This window comes from Oncorhynchus keta, chromosome 4, assembly GCF_023373465.1.
Source record: "Oncorhynchus keta strain PuntledgeMale-10-30-2019 chromosome 4, Oket_V2, whole genome shotgun sequence".
NCBI lineage: Eukaryota > Metazoa > Chordata > Actinopteri > Salmoniformes > Salmonidae > Oncorhynchus > Oncorhynchus keta.
Genome location: NC_068424.1, coordinates 77,429,098 through 77,437,464, shown reverse-complemented (window position 1 = coordinate 77,437,464; position 8,367 = coordinate 77,429,098).

Sequence of the window (8,367 nt, the reverse complement as noted above, 5' to 3'; positions counted from 1 at the left end):
TTTATAATACACCGTGACCTCTGTACTCCACCCCCTGGTTTATAATGCACCGTGGCCTCTGTACTCCATCCCCTGGTTTATAATGCACCGTGGCCTCTGTACTCCATCCCCTGGTTTATAATGCACCGTGGCCTCTGTACTCCACCCCCTGGTTTATAATGCACCGTGGCCTCTGTACTCTACCCCTGGTTTATAATACACCGTGGCCTCTGTACTCCATCCCCTGGTTTATAATGCACCGTGGCCTCTGTACTCCATCCCCTGGTTTATAATGCACCGTGACCTCTGTACTCCATCCCCTGGTTTATAATGCACCGTGACCTCTGTACTCCATCCCCTGGTTTATAATGCACCGTGGCCTCTGTACTCCATCCCCTGGTTTATAATGCACCGTGGCCTCTGTACTCCACCCCCTGGTTTATAATGCACCGTGGCCTCTGTACTCCATCCCCTGGTTTATAATGCACCGTGGCCTCTGTACTCCACCCCCTGGTTTATAATGCACCGTGGCCTCTGTACTCCACCCCCTGGTTTATAATGCACTGTGGCCTCTGTGCTCCACCCCCTGGTTTATAATGCACCGTGACCTCTGTACTCCACCCCCTGGTTTATAATGCACCGTGGCCTCTGTACTCCACCCCCTGGTTTATAATGCACCGTGACCTCTGTACTCCACCCCCTGGTTTATAATGCACCGTGGCCTCTGTACTCCACCCCCTGGTTTATAATGCACCGTGACCTCTGTACTCCATCCCCTGGTTTATAATGCACCGTGGCCTCTGTACTCCACCCCCTGGTTTATAATGCACCGTGACCTCTGTACTCCACCCCTTGGTTTATAATGCACCGTGACCTCTGTACTCCACCCCCTGGTTTATAATGCACCGTGACCTCTGTACTCCACCCCCTGGTTTATAATGCACCGTGACCTCTGTACTCCACCCCCTGGTTTATAATGCACCGTGACCTCTGTACTCCACCCCCTGGTTTATAATGCATTGTGACCTCTGTACTCCACCCCCTGGTTTATAATACACCGTGACCTCTGTACTCCACCCCCTGGTTTATAATGCACCGTGGCCTCTGTACTCCACCCCCTGGTTTATAATGCACCGTGACCTCTGTACTCCACCCCCTGGTTTATAATGCACCGTGGCCTCTGTACTCCACCCCCTGGTTTATAATGCACCGTGGCCTCTGTACTCCATCCCCTGGTTTATAATGCACCGTGGCCTCTGTACTCCATCCCCTGGTTTATAATGCACCGTGGCCTCTGTACTCCACCCCCTGGTTTATAATGCACCGTGGCCTCTGTACTCCATCCCCTGGTTTATAATACACTGTGGCCTCTGTACTCCACCCCCTGGTTTATAATGCACCGTGGCCTCTGTACTCCACCCCCTGGTTTATAATACACTGTGGCCTCTGTACTCCACCCCCTGGTTTATAATGCACCGTGACCTCTGTACTCCACCTCCTGGTTTATAATACACTGTGGCCTCTGCCTGTATCTAGCACTGTAGAGGTGATGCACAGGCCCTCTCAGTTAGTATGTGTGTATCTGTGTAGAGCTGACACTCTCAGTTAGTGTGCTCCTTCATATACAGGGAGCTGTGTGTGTGTGGTATAAGTCTGTGTATGTGTGTGTGTGTGTGTGTGTGGTATGCGTCTGTGTGTGTTTGCACGTGTGTGTGTTTTGAGTGAATATGCGGCGAGCCATGACAGTGCTGATCAGTAGCTCTAGGAGGTGATTTATGAGCAAAGGAATTTGTGGTTAGAAGCCTTAACTTAACCACCATATTCCCCAGGGTAGTCCTTGAGAAAGGACCAGGTAATGAGGGTGAAAATGACCCCCCCTCAAGAGTCAAGAGTTTTGTCTCATTAGGATTTGGAGCTGTTTTCTGCTCTGCAGGAGTCTTAGAGAATCTCCTGGGATTTCCATGGAGACCAGGATCACTAGTCTGTAGGCTGCAACTGTAGAAGACTCCTGTTCAGCTAAAACTGCTAACTCCTGTCAGCCATAGACAGTAAAGTACAAAGTACAGATAAACAGTCTAGAGGCTGTTGTGGTCTACTATAGTTCTGTCTGGATAACGAGTCTATACTGTATAATATACCAGAGATAGCTGCAGGTAGAGAGAGACAGTAACACTGAATATACCAGAGAATAGCTGCAGGTAGAGAGACACAGTAACACTGAGCGAAGGGGAGCAGGAGATGCAGGAAGAGAGGAGAGGAGGAGAGGGGTAAGAGGGAGAAGGGGGAGGGGGAGGAGGAGAGACAGGAGAGGAGGAGAGGGGTGAGGGGGAGGAGGAGATGCAGGAGAGGAGGAGAGGCAGGAGAGGAGGAGAGGGGTGAGGGGGAGGAGGAGATGCAGGAGAGGAGGAGGAGAGGCAGGAGAGGAGGAGAGGGGTGAGGGGGAAGAGGAGATGCAGGAGAGGAGGAAGAGAGGCAGGAGAGGAGGAGAGGGGTGAGGGCGAGTGGCAGGAGGAGAGGGGTGAGGGGGAGGAGGAGAGGGGGAGGAGGTGAGACAGGAGAGGAGGAGAGGGGTGAGGGGGAGGAGGAGAGGCAGGGTCGGAGGAGAAGTGGCGCCACAGAGTGGAAGAGAGGAGACCACAGAGTACTCAACACCTGCTGAGATCAGCACGATGGACTGGCACCTGCAACTAAAGATCTGTGTGTGTGTGTGTGTGTGTGTGTGTGTGTGTGTGTGTGTGTGTGTGTGTGTGTGTGTGTGTGTGTGTGTGCACGTGTGTGTGTGTGTGTGTGTGTGTGTGTGTGTGTGTGTGTGTGTGTGTGTGTGTGTGTGTGTGTGTGTGTGTGTGTGTGTGTGTGTGTGTGTGTGTGTGTGTGTGTATGCACGCATGTGTGTGTGTGTGCGTGTGAGTATGTGTGTGTGCATGTACTATATGTGCGTGGCTGTGTGTTATTCATACTTACAGTGTTTTAAAAAAAAGAGATTGGATGGCCTATTGTACTGCGAGAGAGCCACCATCCTCTGTGTGTGGAACTGAGGAAATAAATGTGGCAGGCTATATTAAAGAACCACTTGGCAAAACATAATCTTAATTCCTGTCAACATTCTCACTCTGCTCTGCAATTAAGGCTTGCATGGCCAAACCATACCCAAACCATATCTTGTTTTAATAAAAGCTCCTCTAAAATAGCTTCAGAGAATTCTTCCCTGTGTTGCCCTTTGCAGTGTGTGAACGAGATAAAGAGTCCGTTTGCTGTTCATGTCTTTCATGGTTGTTAACGAGCGCCTAGGGAGGAACGAGAGGCCGCATCCTAATCGGTACCCTATTCCCTATGTAGTGCACTACTTTGAACAGGACCCTATGGGGCCTATGGGCCATGGTCAAAAGTGGTGCGCTTACATAGGGAATAGTGTGTCATTTAGGAAGCACCCTGGGTTCTGAATGGACTACTGAGATATGAATACAGAGGAAGTAATCTGGACACACAAATAGAGCGTTAAATTTGACTCCCAGACAGAGTTGGTATTAGGAATGCAACACTCTCAGGTTTAATTAGGGTAGCCTAGTGGTTAGAGTGTTGGACTAGTAACCGAAAGGTTGCAAGTTCAAACCCCCGATCTGACAAGTTTCAAATCTGTCGTTCTGCCCCTGAACAAGGCAGTTAACCGACTGTTCCTAGGCTGTCATTGAAAATAAGAATTTGTTCTTAACTGACTTGCTTTAGTGATTTTTTAAATATATTTTTTTACCTAATCGTTCACACTGGTCACATGACAATGGTGGGTCTCCAAGTGAAACGAGTCTATGGCTGGCCTCCTAACATCACACTATCATTTAGGGTTAAGGTTATGTTAGGGTAAGGTTAGGGTAAGGTTAGGGGTTATGAGTCTATGGCAGGCCTCCTAAACTCACACTATCATTTAGGGTTAAGGTTATGTTAGGGTAAGGTTAGGGGTTATGAGTCTATGGCAGGCCTCCTAAACTCACACTATCATTTAGGGTTAAGGTAAGGTTAGGGTAAGGTTAGGGGTTATGAGTCTATGGCAGGCATCCTAACATCACACTATCATTTAGGGTTAAGGTTATGTTAGGGTAAGGTTAGGGTAAGGTTAGGGGTTATGAGTCTATGGCTGGCCTCCTAACATCACACTATCATTTAGGACTATAACAATAGAGCCAGTTAATTGAATGTTTAACAAAGAGAAAACTGTTTTTCTGTTGTGGTTAAATGAGACACCAATTATTATTGAATATAAATGAGAAACTAATTATTATTTGTATATGGTCTGAATGCAACAATAGCCCAGTCACTGTGATGTTACTTCAGCATAGGGAGCTCAATAACATATAGCCTTAGACTGTTATGATGAGGGATATTTGACGCGCCAAGTTAACTGGAGTTAAAATGTGTTATTGATGACCAACACACTGTTATTTCTATAGTTTAACAGATGCAGCCTATTATAGAGGGTTGTGCATGCAGATTGTGTAGGTTTGTAAAAAGTAAGGGTGACCCTTAAATCTATTGGGGTATTAAACAGATTGGAGAAACTGCTGGGAAAAATGAACAGAAAAGGACCTCGCTATAGTTTCCGTTATTTTCTATGAATGTGACTGAAAAGACCGTCTATTTCTGAAGCCGTTACTAATTCTGTTTCCATCCTACTTTCTGTGGTAGTCTGTGACGGAAGGTTCTATCCAGCAGTGACAATGTCAACACTCTTATTATCCAGTCAAGGTTTCCATCCACTTCCTCCAATGCAGGCTAATAATCTCCAGTTCCTCTCTCTCTATTATTATTATTATTATTACACCTTTATGTCAACAAGGAACACAGACTGAGACCAAGGGTCTCTTTTACAGATGGGCCCTGCATATACATGTTTACACATACAGTTTAGCTACAATGATTAAGAAACTACACAAGACAAACAAAACCATCACAGATAACACACACAAAAATACATCAATAGATTACATTTCCACACAGGTTATTCCCCGAACAGCATAAGAACTTGCATTATCCACAACAGTTACAATCAATATAAAAATACTAATCATCCAATACATGTTTAAAATGGAAAACAGGGGGACAAGAGTCTCAAGTTGACGTTTAGTCTGCAGGCTATTCCACAGGCAAGGAGTGCAACAGGAAATGGCAGCCATAACCAACTCTGTGGAATTCACATGGGCCTCAGTGTAATCCATGCTTGAGACCTGGTTTTAGGAATTATAATTCTAACATTGATCAGTGATGATAAATAAGAAGGTAGTTTATTCAGAAGTGCTTCATAGACAAACACGAGAGCATATTGTTCTCGTCTCATGGACAGCGAAGTCCAACCCACATGTTGATATAAAACACAGTGGTGAGTTCTGTAGCTAGCACCTGCAATGATAAGTAGCATCCAGCAGTTTAAGTGTTGATGCCGTCACATGCATGTAGATGATATCGCCATGATCTATAACAGGCATAAAAGTAGCTTGCACAATTTGTCTTCTATTTGTAGACAAACATGTCCTGTTTCTATAGAGGAAGCTTGATTTTGAGCCATTTACAAAGTTCGTCAATATGCATTTTAGAAGACAGTTTATCTTCCAACCATATCCCTGGGTAATTATACGCAGAGACCTGATTAATTCGAGAACCATCTAAGCTCGTAAGTGAAAGTGTATTTTCAACCAACTTTTTGACCCTATTAAAAATCATAAAATGTGTTTTCGTTGCATTTAAAACAAGTTTCAGCTGTATAAAAGACCCTTGTAATATCTTAAAATCTGTCTCCAATAGTGATAATGCTTGGTCAGCCGTTGAAGCGATAGAGTACATGACAGTGTCATCAGCATATAAATGAATTTTACACTTTCTTATCTCATCACCAATTTTGTTTATGTAGAGAGTGAACAGTAATGGACCAAGTATAGAACCTTGTGGGACCCCTTTAACCAACTCCAATGGCCCCGACTGGATGCCGTCGACTCTAACAGCCTGACTTCTATCCTTTAGATAGTCATGAAACCAACGACAGGCATCCAATCCCAGTCCTATTGACGACAGCTTACCCAAAAGTATCACAGTGTCAAAAGCTTTAAACAAATCTATGAACAAGGCGGCACAGTACTTTCTATTAGGGCATTAGTAATATCATTTACAACACATACAGTGGCCATAATAGTACTGTGTTTAGGTCTGAAGCCAGATGGATTACTAGAAATAGCATTGTTAACAGTTAAAAAATAATCTATTCACCAGTGACTCTAGAATTTTAGCCAAACAGGAGATCTTAGAGATGGGCTGATAATTATCCAATTCACTACCATCACCTCCCTTGAGGAGTGGTGAAACAAAAGCTGTTTTCCAAGATTTAGGAATCTTTCTTACGACAAATGTTTGATTAAAGATATGCGTCACTACACTTGAATGAATATGGATCCAGATGGTCAGAGCCTAATGATTTCTTAGACTCTATAGCAGATAGTGCAGATAAGACCTCATCTTCTGTGACTTTTTGAAAATTAAGAACCGGCTTACTGTTTTTCCACATCAGCTGAAGGCCGAGGGACTGAAACAATAGACCGGTCAGGATCATGTTGGCCATTTTTTCTCTATATATCTATGGTCAGAATAGGACCCTGGATCAATAATATAATGAACCACGTTGGACTGCTGCACAACAGAATTACGACCCTGGGTCAATAATATAATGAACCACGTTGGACTGCTGCACAACAGAATTACGACCCTGGGTCAATAATATAATGAACCATGTTGGACTGCTGCACAACAGAATTACGACCCTGGATCAATAATATAATGAACCACGTTGGACTGCTGCACAACAGAATTACGACCCTGGGTCAATAATATAATGAACCATGTTGGACTGCTGCACAACAGAATTACGACCCTGGATCAATAATATAATGAACCATGTTGGACTGCTGCACAACAGAATTACGACCCTGGATCAATAATATAATAAACCATGTTGGACTGCTGCACAACAGAAATACGACCCTGGGTCAATAATATAATGAACCATGTTGGACTGCTGCACAACAGAATTACGACCCTGGATCAATAATATAATGAACCATGTTAGACTGCTGCACAACAGAATTACGACCCTGGGTCAATAACATAATGAACCATGTTGGACTGCTGCACAACAGAATTACGACCCTGGATCAATAATATAATGAACCACGTTGGACTGCTGCACACCAGAATTACGACCCTGGGTACGCGCAATGCCGTCGGGGGTACGCCAAATAAAAATGTTTTTTTTTTTTTTTTTTACGTGAAAAAAATACAAATTAATCTTCCCCACTGCACTCTTAGGGGAGAACCCTTTTTGGTTCCACGTAAAACCCTTTTTTGGGTTCCATGTAGAACCCTCTATGGAAAGGGTCCTACAAGGAACCCAAAAAAGTTTCTACCTCGAACCACCTGAATCCAAAAATGGGCTTTTAAAAGGGTTCTCCTATGAGGCTAGCCGACGAACCCTTTTAAAAGGGTTCTCCTATGAGGCTAGCCGAAGAACCCTTTTAAAAGGGTTCTCCTATGAGGCTAGCCGAAGAACCCTTTTAAAAGGGTTCTCCTATGAGGCTAGCCGAAGAACCCTTTTAAAAGGGTTCTCTTATGAGGCTAGCCGAAGAACCCTTTTAAAAGGGTTCTCCTATGAGGCTAGCCGAAGAACCCTTTTAAAAGGGTTCTCCTATGAGGCTAGTCGAAGAACCCTTTTAAAAGGGTTCTCCTATGAGGCTAGCCGAAGAACCCTTTTAAAAGGGTTCTCCTATGAGGCTAGCCGAAGAACCCTTTTAAAAGGGTTCTCCTATGAGGCTAGCCGAAGAACCCTTTTAAAAGGGTTCTCCTATGAGGCTAGCCGAAGAACCCTTTTAGGAGTGTAGCTGTGAGAAGCTGCAGACCCCTGCCCCCTCATTTATCTCTATTGGAGCATGTCTCAGGTAAGAGAGGGGGGCTAGATTACTCCTATCCCAGCCAGGCAATCTCATTTACCCACCTGTCTAGAGTCATTATCTAGCCAACAGGAAAACAGACGGAAAACAAATGATATTTACCTTATACGACGATATTAGGTGGGCAGGAGGTGTGTGTGTGTGTATGAAGTGTGTGTGTGTGGCTGTGGTCTGTGGAGGATGGAAACTCATCATAGTAACTTCAGATCACTACCTGGAAACAGCGTACAGGAAGCGAGGCTATCATCCTTCACTCTGGAACAGAACAGGGGTAGCCTATAGGACCAGATAAAGAAGGATTCGACAAAGATCCAATGCCATCAACATCTGGGTAATCCCTCTTCATCTCATCCTACACTAGAGCTTGTCTGTGTCCCAAATGGCACCCTATTCCCTTTATAGTGCACTA